General features: G+C 40.5%; 1 long non-coding RNA gene across 1 annotated transcript in view; it reads right to left on the reverse strand.

Moving 5' to 3' along the window:
* Positions 1 to 5,574: 5,574 nt before the first annotated feature.
* LOC138444873 (uncharacterized) overlaps positions 5,575 to 15,077 on the reverse strand; it is a 69,579-nt gene continuing 60,076 nt past the window's right edge. Inside the window, exons 3-4 of the long non-coding RNA XR_011258631.1 lie at positions 13,876 to 13,978; positions 5,575 to 9,037 (exon numbers count right to left, since the gene is read on the reverse strand). This is a non-coding gene — a long non-coding RNA (uncharacterized lncRNA). The remainder of the gene's footprint in view (positions 9,038 to 13,875; positions 13,979 to 15,077) is intronic.

Here is a 15,077-nt window from a genome sequence, read left to right on the forward strand (position 1 = left end):
TGTCCATGGGGTTTTCCAGGCAAGAGCGCTGGAGGGACCGACACTCAAATCCTCCAGCTAGAAACCAGAGCGAAACTTCCACCAGGTCCTCTGCAGCCTGTGACCCAGCTCTGCGCCTCAGGTGGCCTTCATGTGAAGAGGGAAGTGAGAAGCAGGAGCGTGTGGAATATAGTATTTATTTATTTATTTTTTCTGGTGAGGGTGACAGGACAGGTGGGGCTTGTGGCAGCAGGGGCGGAACTTCCGGTGTCCGGTGTCAGCCTGGACTCGGGTCTCCTGGGTGGTGGAGCTTGTCTGGAGCTGTGTGTGGGGCTGCCAGGCCTGGCACTTTGGCTCACCTGCAGCTGCTCTGAATACTGTTCAGTTCCTTTGCTGCTTAGATAGGCTGCATGAGTTCTGCTATTTATAACCGCCTGCCTAAACCTCCCCCCTGTCCCAGGGCGCCAAACTCCTCCCATTTCCTCACATCGTTGTGGAGCACCCGGGTCTTGCCCATTGCTCAGGCCCCTTGGAGTTTGCTTTGACTTTGGTGTTTCTCTCAGTTTCCCTCTACAGTTGCGTGGTTGGTCTTTCTACATCAGCTCTGAGCCCCCATGGTTTACTGTTCACACAGCTACTAGAAAGAATTAGAAAGAATTTTGATTTTTTGTTATAGTGTTCTGGTTTGATGAATGCTGGTTTTAGTTATGTTTCCTCAAAGCCACATTGAAGTCATTCTTCAGGATGTTTGGGATATTCTCTTGTCAACATTTGGCGATTGGATGAGTTTTATATTTTCTGTCCAGCTGCTTTGTGCAAAAAATAAAGGGGGGAGGCGTAGAAGGTGCAACTATCAAATATCAAATATCTTGGTTTGTTGTTGTTGTTGTTTTTTAATCCACTAACCATGTGCCTTTTAACAATCCCTATAGTCATTCTGTGATTATATGGGAAACATATTCACCCTAGTAATGAGGGTAATATCTAATGTGTATTTTTTCTTAGAAAAAATCAGAAGACTTCCCTGCAAGTATAGATATTAGGATTCCGTGCTTCCTATGCAGGGGCATGGGTTTGATCCCTGGGTGGGGAACTAAGAACCAGCAGTCAAAAGGAAAAAAAAGAAAGAATCTGAAAGTATCACTTATGCTCTCAAAGGGAAAATGACTCATTGCCTCAAAAGCCCTATTAGTCAATATTGTCATCTGAACATGATTTGTGTCTCTAAATGCTTTCATGGGTAGCCTAAGATTATGGGGAAATGGGAAATGTACAAATGTGTTCAACTTCTGGCAAAAGACACTTGTGAAAGGAAGTGTTCCCTTCTTTTAGACTTTTTTCTCATCTGCTGGATGTAGTCAGTGTGGGTGAGGCCATATGGTACCACGGGGTGATGTATTACAGCCTGACCAGGGGACTGTGGGTGCCATACATTGGGCACCTGCCAAGATCTCCCCGAACCACTTCCCTCAGGTCACCTTTCACGTGAGAGAGAAACTGATTTCTTCTCATGTAAGCCACAATCATTGTGGACTTTTCAGTTGTATAGTCAAACCTATCTCTAAGTAATGCACACCTGTGATTTGGGGGCTTTTTTAGCACTTAGAAAATACTGTATATATGTTATTTCATATTACTTCTTCAATTGTATAAAAACAAGGAATAAGAATTGTTATTTCCATTTTTTAGAAAGTTATCTTTTAGGAAGTTAAGGGACCAGTGCAGAATCAAATAACTAGTGAACAGAGAATCTAGATAAAGTAAGTTCGCTTTGTGCAGCGAATCACGTAAGTGCAGATGTGCAGACAGAAATACAGCACACAGACTTGGAGGAAGATAGACCTGGCTTCAAATTATCTATCTTAGCATCTTAGGCAAAGTATCTACCTTTTCTGACCCTTGTTTATTACCTGCAAAGCGTGTAAACAGTACCTCCAGGGACTGAAAATTCCAAATGCAGTAAGATTTGTGAAGCTTCTAGTCTAGGGTGCAATATACAGTAGATGCTTAGTAAACCAAGCTCTTATTGTGGGTAGATGTTTATCGGCCTGAAGATGTTCGGATACGGGAGCAAAGGAATGGAGTGGAGAAACTAGAGAGTCTGCTTCATCTTGAAATCCCAGATATCTGCAAAGAATTTGAAATATTTTTATTTCTTTCCGGTTCAAAAGACCAGATTAGTTAGTGGGCTTGGGGATGATCATGTTTTTGTGTCTTCTGTTTCTCCTTCCCTCTATTTGGAGAGAAATGTCACGGGAAAAAAAATGTCTTTTGCTTTCAAGCTCCTTACAAGTTTCAAGAAGAGGAAAAAGTACCCATTCCCAGCAATTTAAATTTTTCCCTTAAAGAAATAGATGTAAGAATTTCTAGAGAAGCATGTTGAATTTTGTTTCTCAAATACTGTTTGAATGCACCCTTTATTTGGCATCGGGTGGGTATCGTATTGTATAATGGAATTAAAAGGAGATTCATGAGCTTCCAGATGGGGCTAAGACTTATGAGTTTCTTAAGTGGGCATTTTAGTCAGGATCAGTGAAGCACTGGCAGCCAGTGTGCCAAGTGACTTGAGCATATCAGGTATGATCGGATCCAGATTCTAGTTTAAGTTAGGTCCAATTCATACTGCAGTCAGTGGTGGGTCAAAATAATAATGTGTATCAGAATTTGCTGTAAGATGCATAACATTTGTGAAGTTATCAGCCAAGATAAGTTTTATTTCCTCTTTTTCAGACTCAACGAGATGAGACAAATGTCTCTCAAGCCCCTCAGACCTTTATACAAAATTATTTTAATATGAAGGCTTCCCAGGTGGTTCAGTGGTAAAGCATCTGCCTGCCAGTGCAGGAGGCACAGATTTGATCCGTGGTCCAAGAAGATCTCCTAGAGAGGGAAATGGCAACCCATTCCAATATTCTTCCTGGGAAATCCCATGGACAGAGGAGTCTAGTGGGCTATAGTCCATGGGGTCACAAAGAGTCAGACATGACTTAGCGACTGAACAACAACATTCTAATATATACCAAGATTTGCACATGTAGTAAGTTGATGTTTACTTCGCTCCTATTTTGAACAATTGGCTTCATTGAGGCATCACGTCACTTATTTACACCACTCTTAGGCAGTGTTTGTTTGATGAAAAGACTCTGGTAATTCAACTTTATGTCTAAACACTCCTCACGCTATGACACAGCAAAACAGCCCAGAGCAGCAGCTGTTGGAACGACTGCTCTCTTCTCCACTCAGGTTTGACATTTCCAAGGTGGGGTTTGATTACAACTGGCAATACCCGAATTATGGGCATATAGATGAGGTGCAGAGACCAGAAAATATTAAGAGATGAAAATAACAAGGCTGTGAGGCAGGCTGTGTTACATTCCCTTATCAGGCTGTGAGAAGTAGCAAAGAATCTTGCTGAGAAATGCCTCCCTGCTTCCAGAATAGAAAAGATACTCTCAGACCTGGTCCAGTCAGGATACCTCACAGCACAGGCGCCAGTCTGTGTGGTTCCTCTGAAGCAACCAACATCTCAGGCAGAATCGAATTCAGCTACAGTAACTTTTCAGAGAAAAAAAAAAAAAAAGAGAGAGAGAGAGAGACACTCTAAGCTTTCGTATACTTATTTATTTATGTGCCATTTGGAGACACTTTGGAGACAAGTCATAAATCTCCTCCCATAGTTTAACTTCAATTTGAGTACTTCTTCAAAGTTCAACATACTGTAATTCATTTCTTACTCTAAAAGTATTATTTCTTTCTGCATGTATTCCTTCCTCCATTTTTTTAATTTTACAATTTATCACCAAATTTGTTGTCAGTGATCTCAAGAGTTCCCGTTTTGAAGCCTTAATGCCTAGGAAAAGATAAATAGTAATAATAATAATACATGTATATATGCTATAGTCACAGAAGCATATAATAATATATGCATGTATATATTTACTATTGTATAACCTACAAAGGGCTTTTCACACACATTATCTCATTTAATATTAAGTACAACAGTAACAATCCAACTCTCCTTTTCTTCCTCCTAGTTGCCATGAGCTGGGCAATGTACTGAGATCTCTCATGCAGTATCTCTAGAGATAAACAGTCAGGGAAGAAAAGCAATGAGAAAATATATTTTGATATATGTAAGGGCCCCTGTGTGCACGCTCAGTCTTTCAGTCATGTCCGACTCTTTGTGACCCCCCTAGACTGCAGCCCACCAGGCTCCTCTGTCCATGGGCTTCTCCAGGTAAGAATATTGGAGTAGGTTGCCATTTCCTCCTCTAGGGGATCTTCCTGACCCAGGAACTGAACCCACATCTCTTACATCTCCTGCATTGACAGGCAGATTCTTTACCACTGAACCACCTGGGAAGCCCAAGGGATCATGAAGACTCATTAAATGCTAAACTAGGCATGAGCAGTCCCAGGAGGGATGGGCCCTTTGCTGTTAATTCTACTTATCATTGTGCAAGTGAGAATCTCTTTGGTTCTGTTTTTTTTCATATGCAAAATTATTAATAGAGTAACATACCTATGCTGACTGCCTCACAGAGTTACTCTGAGAATCAGATGACATGGGAGAAAACATTTTGTGATTTGCCAAATGAAGAATAAATATTTCTCTTGACTTTTTCCCCCCTGCATTTGACTTCTGCCAGCATTTGTAGTGCCAACCTAAACAAAAGCCTGTCTATTGAAAAATAGAAATGATCAACATTTTTAGAACTAGATGAGCATGGTCTAATAGGCTCTTGGACATTTTACTTTTCTTGTAGTCAAAACTTATAGGTATTTGTCTGGCAATCAAGTACCTAAATTACAATCTAATGAGAATTATGTTAAAGGGAGCTACGATCTTATAGGAACTTCTATCAATAAGGGAGTTTCTATTTTTCTCAAAGTAACGTTTGCAGACAGCTTGCATATAAATCACATGGCATGATTATAACATTTCTGATTTCTGCACCCTACTTTTTCCTACTGATCAGAAGTTTCAAGGTGGGGCCTAGAAATCTGCCTTTTTTTTTAAAGAAAACACACCAGTTGAGACAAGCCTGCTAATCCAAGAACCTAGAATATACTGGCTAAATTTGCAAGTTGTAAGAGGACATTTGTTCCACATTTCTTTCCAGCTGTAACAAGATTTCTCTATCAACATTTTATTAAAAGCAGATAATGTGTGTGTATATGAAATAAAAGCAGCACCACATCAGTGCAAAATTTGACATCACTTTCTTGAAAGCACTTTGAAGTAATGTTTTCTCAGCTTTCTTTCATTGGATGGTGCATTCAGAAGGGAACTTTGGAAAGAGTTTTCTCTTCCAATATTATTTCTGGCCTCTATTCAAGAAATAAACAATCTCATAACTGTTACTGATAACCAATCAGTAACTCTCCATATGAGGAGGAGGCCTCCATTCATTTCAAGCAAGAATATTAAAAGTCTCAAAATGTTAGCAATCTATACTGTGTGCTGAAATTAAAAAGTGGGGATTTTGCTTTTGATGTTCAGTGAGTGTGAAATAATGTAATGTTGCTTCAGAAGCTATAGGCATATCATCAGTCAGCTTTATGGTACATAAAACTGATAGAGATTGATTAGTATTTAGTCCACACATATTTATTGAGCAAGCACCATGTGCCCAGCACTGGTGCAGATCTAAAAATGAGGAATAAATAAAGTGAAAAGGTTCCTTAGCACTTAACCCTCTAAGAGGGGAGGCAGAAAAATAAAGAAAAAGCTAATATTTAACAGTTCTAACATCACATTCGAAGGGCACATTTGAAGATGATAAGAGCAGTGGAAAATGCTTTACTCTGTGATGACTATGCTGAATTTTAAAATTCTGAGAAGCGTGAAACTAGAAAACAAGCTACTCCATCACACACACTGATGGTCCCTTTATGGTATAGTCGATACATATAGTTCTGATTGATCTTTTTTACCCTGAGGCACAATCCAGTCTGCTTGTCATTCCTGACCTTCTTTCACAACTGTACCCTGTGTAATGATGCTCAGAAAAGCAGCCACTAGGGATATTGGTTTTCTGTTCCCTTTTAGCACTTCTAACTCAGGCAACCAAACCAGTTTGAACCAGTTAGAGAATCAGAGCCATTCCCTGGACTCAACCCAGAGTCTATGGCTATTCAGTTAGCTTCAAGACTGCAAACTAATACCCGAGTGTACCAGCCAAAACATCTTTTTATTCTCTTTGCTGTGTTAGCCATACTTAAAGTTGTAAAATGACCCTATCTGAAAACCTTGCTGCAGAAATTTCTTGGAAAAGAATATGCAATTGATTTGTGTCTATGAAGTTTCCTGTATTTTAGGCAGATTCTTTATCGTCTGAACCACTAAGGAAGCCCCATGTTATTTTAGGGGAGAAAATAAGCCCACTGAACAAAAAACACCAACAGCCCCACCCTTTTTTTGGTACAAACCTGACATTTCAGACCAAAGTGGGGAGCCACGTTTTCCAGAGATAAATGGGCAACAGAGAGATGTTGCTATTGTGGTCTGAATTAGTTTGATAGGTGTGTTTGGTTTGGATTTAATTTTTCATTTTTGTCATTCTGCTTATAGGAAAATGTTCTCTAGGAGAAAATACACGTGAAAGTTAAATCTCACATGGATTAACTAATTACTTGCAAATTGCAGCCTTCAGCAATTTTTAATAAAAGAACACCATCAGCTTCATGCTAAACTGTAAAAATGGATTTCATTTTCATAATATTAATGTTATTCTATGGAACAGTGCTATTAGAAGAAATCCCAGAAGTGAACAGGGTACAAATTATAGAGCAGCTATGTAGAGACGGCTTCTAATCATAATTGAACATGAAGAAGAACAAATAAATCAAGGAAGAAACTCCTCCACTTCTGCTGACCTAGATGCCAGTTTTAAAGCCAGATAAATATGGAGCAACCTGCAAGGGAAGTTACATAGCAGCTGAGAGAGTGGTAGTCAAGCCCATCATGACTGGGGACACTCGGATACAGTAGAAGCACAGGAACTTGATTTTGAAATCAGATTGCATACTTGGAACTGCCACTGTTCCCGGCTTAAGCTCCTTGGCAGAGATGCTAGCTGAATGTGCACATCACCGAAAAACATTGCCCAGACGGACGGCGGCAAATACACTCTGGGCAAGCAACTCACCTCCCAGCTGCAGCCACAGAGCTGTGTCTGCTAAGGGCATCTCACAGGGACAGTGCCAAGGCAGGCAGGCGTGACTCTAGGGGAAAGAATGGGCTGGAGTTTTGGAGGTTTGTCCTCTCATGTGTGTTTTTAAATATCAACATGGATTTTGGAGAGCTGATGGGACTTGGCTTTTCAGTTGAGACCTCATTATGAAGAAATGATGTGTTTGCAGTAAATGTCATCCTTAACTAGTGACCCTCAAAAGCTGAATTGGGGTCAGGTCCCATGTGCTGCTTCTCTCTGTACCTGTCCTTTGTCTGAGGCTGCTTTGCCAAACACTTCACCTTCCAGTACTCTGTTAGGGACAACAAGGACCTTCACCTTGAAGAGAGAATAGCTAGCTGATGGAAAGGGGTCAGCTTGGAGGGCAGCTGGGATGCTCTGAGCTGCTTTGGAGCTGTGGCCACGGCCTAAAATCTGCATCACCTTGGTGTAGAGCAGAGGGGACTGCTTTAAACTATACACACTCTTGTTGCAGCATTACCTGAATCAAAAAAAAAAAAAAAACCAAAACAAAACCCAAACCAATACTGTTCATCAGCACTTAGTTTCAAGGTGAGTGATAAGGCAGTGCCCCTGGACCTGTGGCAATTTTAAGTATGTGATTTTTGTTTAACCCACAAGCAGAAGACCCAAGAATTATGGAATCAGGACAGTTGGCATGCTTTTCTGAAATATATCTTCCAAACGTGAATTTACTAGTCTTTCGTTAAACAAGGGGTCTTACCCTGGCTGAAATCAGGACAGTTGGCATGCTTTTCTGAAATATATCTTCCAAACGTGAATTTACTAGTCTTTCGTTAAACAAGGGGTCTTACCCTGGCTGAAATGCTAAGCATGTGTCACCCTGAAAGAAATCGTTTATAGTCACCTTTTCCTGAGCCTCATTTAAAAAAAAAAGTTTTCCATTATTTTAAGAGAAAAACTAGGAAATACTAAGTTGTTTCTCATCGATCCAAGGCTTTTTTTTCAAATGTACTTTTTGCATCTCAGTTTTGGGATGGATGCAAGTGTTCAGTGTTCATTGCCCTGGGGGGCTTGGGCCTTAGATGTTTTTATCCCATCATCCAGACAGTTCAAATCAGGAGTGAGGTGCATTCGAGCTGGGCTTCTACTCTGCCAAGAGGATTATCCCTTAATGACCAGTCAGCATTTTCATCCCAGCGAGTTTGACCTTTCAGAAGCAGAGGTTGCTTTGAATTTACACAAAGTAACTTTGGGGACAAATAAAACCGGAGTTTGTGGTGTCATCATTGTCCCCCTCATCGCCTGCTGTTCCTAGCTTTTGTTTCCTCATGTGGACATTGCAAATACAGAGACTCTTCAAAGAGGCGTTTAGTTTTGAAAACTTTTGGAGTTAGGGCAACATTTGCATAATTCTATTAAAAGACTTATACCTCAGCTTTGAAAACTATTTGAGAAAACGTGATTTAGGGGAAAGAAAATCTTATCTTTTGGCCCAGAAGGTGCATCATGGAACTAAGCTTGTTAATGTTAGGAGTGCATGGTAAGCACCAAAAACTAAAAAAAAAAGAGAGCCTGGAAGGGTTTCTTTGATCCTTCTTCAAGTCCCCAGTCATCTGAAGCTTAAGAAAGAGATGGATTTTCTGTTTCTTTCTCAGTGTCACAAACTTAGAAGCTGGAGTCATATTATGGTGATGGGGGTGTGTTTCTGTAGATTTAAAAATATAATTCATTGGTTCTTTTCAACTGAGGACATTTCATTTTGGTGTAATTACAGACAGGAGGAGATCTTCCACAGACCAAATTCAAGACTCTATCATCATGCCTGTTTCAATCATATGGTGCGGCCCATCATTCACAGGTTGAAAGTCAGTCTGGCAGATAATTTTCATATTCAGCTCCTAAAAAAGGAACCAAACACCTTCAACAGTGTAAATATTACACACCAATTGCAATTAGAACCTCTCTTAATGTAGCATGTGTCTCCATTAAACTACCTGCTACTCCAGGACCTAAAAGCTGGGTGTCTTGATGGTGGCTCACTGTCAGGAAAGCTGACGGTAGACTAAACTAAACCTGAGAATGGACCACACCCTCAGAAGCCACCGTTCTAGAACCTTCTAGAGCCATATGCCTACCCTGCTCTTTCGGGACTCATGTCTCATGAAGAACATGCTAAGGTCTGGGTTCTTACCCTGATATATGTCTTCATTTTTATTCCATATTCACCTGAATTTTTTCTAGAACCAGAATAAGGCTTTTAGATCTCCTAAACTGCTGCTGTTGCTGCTGCTAAGTCGCTTCAGTCGTGTCTGACTCTGTGCGACTCCATAGATGGCAGCCCACCAGGCTCCCCCATCCCTGGGATTCTCTAAACACATAAAAAAAAACTTTTATTTTTTAAAGAACATAAAATGTATAAGTCTAGCAGAACAACTTGTCTTTTCTAGGTGCTTTTTTTGATTATAAAATTCTGAATGCATTCATTAAAGTCAAAAATTTCCGACATTTGTTTATGCCTATAGGATAAAAGACGCTTACTCCTTGGAAGGAAAGTTATGACCAACCTAGATAGCATATTCAAAAGCAGAGACATTACTTTGCCTACAAAGGTCCATCTAGTCAAGGCTATGGTTTTGCCAGTGGTCATATATGGATATGAGAGTTGGACTGTAAAGAAAGCTGAGTGCTGAAGAATTGATGCTTTTGAATTGTGGTGTTGGAGAAGACTCTCAAGAGTCCCTTGGACAGCAAGGAGATCCAACCAGTCCATTCTAAAGGAAATCAGTCCTGGGTGTTCATTGGAAGGACTGACGTTGAAGCTGTAACTCCAATACTTTAGCCACCTGATGCAAAGAGCTGATTCATTTGACTCATCACCGGGAATTGGTGATGGACAGGGAGGCCTGGTGTGCTGCAGTCCATGGGGTTGCAAAAAGTCAGACATGACTGAGCGACTAAACTGACTGACTGATAGGGTAAAATCCACAGTGACTGTTTGGCTATAGGCTACTCACTGGCCATGGTCTCCCACAATCTTTTCTGCCCACCAGCATAGCATGATGACTCATAATTGCTTTTCAGTATTGAAGATTTTGTGCTCAGTTGCTTCAGTCATGTCTGACTCTTTGTGACACTATGGACTGTAGCCTACCGGGCCCCCGTCCATGGGATTCTCCAGGCAAAAACACTGGAATGGGTTGCCATTCCCTTCTCCAGGGGATCTTCCCAACCCAGGGATCGAATCTTGTATGTCTTGTATGTCTTCTACATTGGCAGGCAGGTTCTTTGCCACTAGTGCCAACTGTTTAGGAACACCACTGAAGATTTTGCTGGGTCCTGATTACATTTCTAATGGAAAGCCTTTTCCAGATAGTTTTGTGATTCTCTCCTTTTGATTCGACCCTAGGCTATACTCCCCTTTCCTGACAAGTTATCTCCCTTACCATGTTTTCCACCCATCTTGCTGCTGCTGCTGCTGCTAAGTTGCTTCAGTCGTGTCCGACTCTGTGCGACTCTATGGACTGTAGCCCACCAGGCTTCCCCGTCGCTGTGATTCTCCAGGCAAGAACACTGGAGTGGGTTGCCATTTCCTTCTCCAATGCATGAAAGTGAAGTGAAAGTGAAGTCGCTCAGTTGTGTTCAACTCTTACGACCCCATGGACTGCAGCCTACCAGGCTCCTCTGTCCATGGGGTTTTCCAGACAAGAGTACTGGAGTGGGTTGCCATTTCCTTCTCCAGCTATCTGACTCCAAATTTCATGAAATCAACCTTGAATTTCTTAAAATAAATAACATTTAGGATAGTTTTAAAATAATTTTTAAAAAGCAAGTTATGTGTAACTGGTAAATGCTTTGGGAAATTAGACACATCTGGCTATCCACACATAAATGCATGTGTAGTGCTTTGTTACATATGTAACAAGATTTATTTGTTGAAGATGTTTTGGATAGAAATGGAACTCTGTTGAGTAGAGTTGCCTTTTAGGATTGAGGCCTGAAAATTGTGTCCCAATTATGTAATACACAGGCAAAGTTATGTTTCTGTACCTGACATGGGGCAAAAATTTGTAATGTTCAGCCAAAATCGCCACCTGAGGACACAGAGAACAAAGAAACAAAAAGCCCTAATCAGATTAGGGTTTAATGAACCAGTCTCAGGACAGTTGTGAACTCGCAACTGCCAAGCCATTCCAACGAATAAACCGCAGAACAAAACTTGGAGAACAAAAATTGTTCTTAATTATTTGCATTCTTTGGGTAGCTGTAATAATTACAGGCAATTTTTCATTGCCTGTTACAATTTGTGCCCATGGTGGTGTATTTTTCAGTTGCGGTTGGTTGTCTGATGCAAGATAGTTATGAGGATCATTAAGATGGGCGTAATTTCTTTCTGAAATATGTTAAGGATAATAGAGATGGATGTTTCAATTTAACTAGAATTTGTGAATGAATGGCAGTTCCAAGTTAGTATTTATATAATTTAGTAAACTATTGCTAGACTTAAAATATACCACACACACTATATTATAAATTACATACTTAGAATTAAAATGTTAGAAGTTCTCATATCTAGTGAGAATGTATATATTTGCTCCTTTTTTCCCTAAATATTGGATTTTTTAAAAAACAATATGTATTTATTTTTGGCTGTGCAGGTCGTTGTTGCTGCACAAGCTTTTCTCTAGTTGCATCAAGTAGAGGCCATTCTGCACTGAGGGGTGCAGGCCTCCCATTATGATGGCCCCTCAGGTCAAGGAGCATGGGCTTTAGGGCTCGTGGACTTCAGCAGTTGTGGCTCCCGGGTCCCATAGTTTTGGCACACAGGCCCAGATGCTCTGAGGCACACGGGACCCTCTCAGACCCAGGACTGAAACTCCATCCTCTGCACTGCCAGGTGGACCTTCCATAACTGAGCCACCGGTGAGTGCATGCTAAGTCACTTTGGTCGTGTCCTACTGTTTGCGACCCTGTGGACCGTAGCCCACTAGGCTCCTTTGTCCATGGGAGCCACCTGAAAAGCCTCTAAATACGGATTTTTAAAATAACATTTATTTTCCTGATGACTAAAATAATGTGTTTATTTTAAAAGAGATGGAAAATACACAAAAAAAGGTCAGTAAAAATTACCCATAATCCTATAACCCAGTGATACCTATTCTGTTGACTAGGAGTGAATATTAACTCTGTTAACTAGGGATAGGTACCCTTTAGCCTTTTTGTCCTACATTTTTATTCTACAAACTTGGTAACATAATATAACTTATGTAATTTTTTATTGAAATACAGTTGATGTATAACATTATATGTTATACATGTGCAATATAGTGATTCACAATTTTAAAGGTTATGCTTCATTTACAGTTATTATAAATATTGACTCTGTACTCCTATTGTACAGTATATCCTTGTAGCTTATTTTCTACTTAATAGTTTGCATCTCTTAATACTCTACCTCTATATCACCCCTCCCCCTCTCTCCCTCCCCACTGGTAGTCACTAGTTTGTTCTCTGTATCTGTGAGTCTGCTGCTTCTGTGATATATTCACTAGTTGGTTCTATTTTTGTTTCCACATATAAGTGATGTCATATAGTATTTGCTTTCTCCTTCTGACTTATTTCACTTAGCATAATACTCTGCAAGACCATCCATATTGCTGCAAATGGCAAAATTTCATTCTTAAAAAAATTTAAATATATATATGTGTATATATATATGTGTGTGTGTGTGCATATATATATATATATATATATATATATATATATATGGGCTTCCCTGATGGCTCAGATGGTAAAGAGTCCACCTGCAATGTGGGAGATCTGGCTTTGATCCCTGAGTTGGGAAGATCCCCTGGAGAAGGAAATGGCAACCAACTCTAGTATTCTTGCCTGGAGAATGCCATGGATAGAGAGAATGGTGGGCTATAGTCCATGGGTTCACAAAGAGTTGGACACAACTGAGCAATTAACACAACACATATACATATATATATAATTTTTCTACCAACTGCTGTTCTTTCACATCACAGTTTTTAATAGCTGCATAGTATTTTTTCATATGTATAGTATGAAAATGACTCTTAGACCTGACAAGAGTTACAAGGGGAATTTACAACTTCAGGCCATAGCTGCCATGGCAGGTTGATGAGTGGGGCTACAGCCTCTTATTTAGGTTGAAGTTATTATTTTCTTTGATTTGCTTGAAATACCTTTAAGTGGTCAAGCCTCCTTCTATTCATTCTATTCCAAATGTGAGGCCATACCGTTGTCTGTTATTTTATATCTGCCTATTGCATGCCTTTTAATTTCCTACATGACTTTGTCACCTTTGGTACAGGATGTATAAGAGTTAAGGAAAATGTCAAAGGGACTAAAGATGATTGAAAATTATTTTTCTGAAATGTCAGTCAAGTTTAAGTGGGAACTACATTTTTTTCACTGTTAAGCACAACTGTTTCATCTCATGTAACTAGCATGACTTGCCCTCTGTGGTGCCCAGTGGATGCTTCCAGTGTGCTATTTGGAGGGGAAAGAAACAAGACATTATTAGGCAGGTGGATCATGATAGCTTGAGTTCAGTTCTCTTGGCAGCAACTTTACCCAGAAGTTGCACTTTCTGTTTAGTCCTGGATAGGATTGGCTATGCTATGGTAGCAAATCAACCCTGAAATCTATGTGGTACAGCAAAAAAAAAACAACAACAACAACAACAACAACAACAACAAACCCACTTACTTACTGCTCCCATAGAGACTGATGGAGACTGGCAGAGACTCCCCTTCACCCATGACTCAGCCATCTTGTGAGGATGCCGTCTCACTATGCAACTTCCAAGTTTGCTGCTATAGAGGAGGAGAGGCATGTAAGCTCACATCAGCCTTTAAGAGCATAATCCCGAAAATGATATGTGTCTCTACTGCTCCCAATCCCTTGGGTAAAATTAGTAACGTAATAGAGGGGTGGAGAGCTGGGAGCTGTTTGGAGTGCATGGATATTTGATGAGCGTTGTCTCCACCACCATTCTTGTATCAAGCCACGGAAGCCAAATTGAGATCTTCTCAGTGAATGAGGACAGGGAATCAAAAGGATTATTGAGATCAGAGAATCTGGAGTAACCAGTAAGACCATTAAGACTTGAGAATCAGAACAATCTGAAGAACAGAAATGGTCAGAGTGGGAACAAACTGGCCAAGACAGCTACTGGGTGGCTGTAACCAGAGAGAGTGAGGCCAGAGAGGAGACATGACCTGCAAGGCCAGGACTGTATGCCTCTGACTTGGATTCTTTAGAAATGTGGTTTTCAAACCTGGTCACTCTGGTTCAGAAAGCTTTAGAAAGAACTTCAGGAAGTGTGGAGTTCTGGCTCCACTTGAGATCTACTGAATGAGAATCTCCTAAAGAATAGCCTACATGCATCACATTTTTAAAACTATTTCTGATTTATTTTGGTAATAATGACTGGTGTCTTGGTGGTAAAGAATCCACCTGACAATGCAGGAGACATGGGTTTGATCCCTGGGTCCCAGAAAGGTACCCTGGAGAAGGAAGTGGCAAACCACTCCAGTATTCTTACCTGGAGAATTCCCTGGACAAAGGAGCCTGGAGGGCTACAGTCCAGGCAAAACAGTTGGACACAACTTAGTAACTAAACAACAACAATGACATTATCAGAATGATAATAACTATTATTTGAAAAGTTACTGCTTGGAACAGAAGGAGGTAGAAGATGTCCTTAGGAGGAGTTGTCAATGAGGAAGTGAGCCTTAGAAAAGTGGTGGGAAGAGCCACAGCTCTTTCCAGGTTAAGGCATCCCAGGTTAAGGCATCCCAGGTTATGGTCCTATGGTTGGATGACTATTAGCATCACAAAGCAAATTCAGCTCTGAGTCATGGTATCATGATGAGTAGAACCACTTCAACCAGCTACCTGGTCAGATACTTA

Source organism: Ovis canadensis, chromosome 8, assembly GCF_042477335.2.
Source record: "Ovis canadensis isolate MfBH-ARS-UI-01 breed Bighorn chromosome 8, ARS-UI_OviCan_v2, whole genome shotgun sequence".
In the NCBI taxonomy this organism is placed as follows: Eukaryota; Metazoa; Chordata; class Mammalia; order Artiodactyla; family Bovidae; genus Ovis; species Ovis canadensis.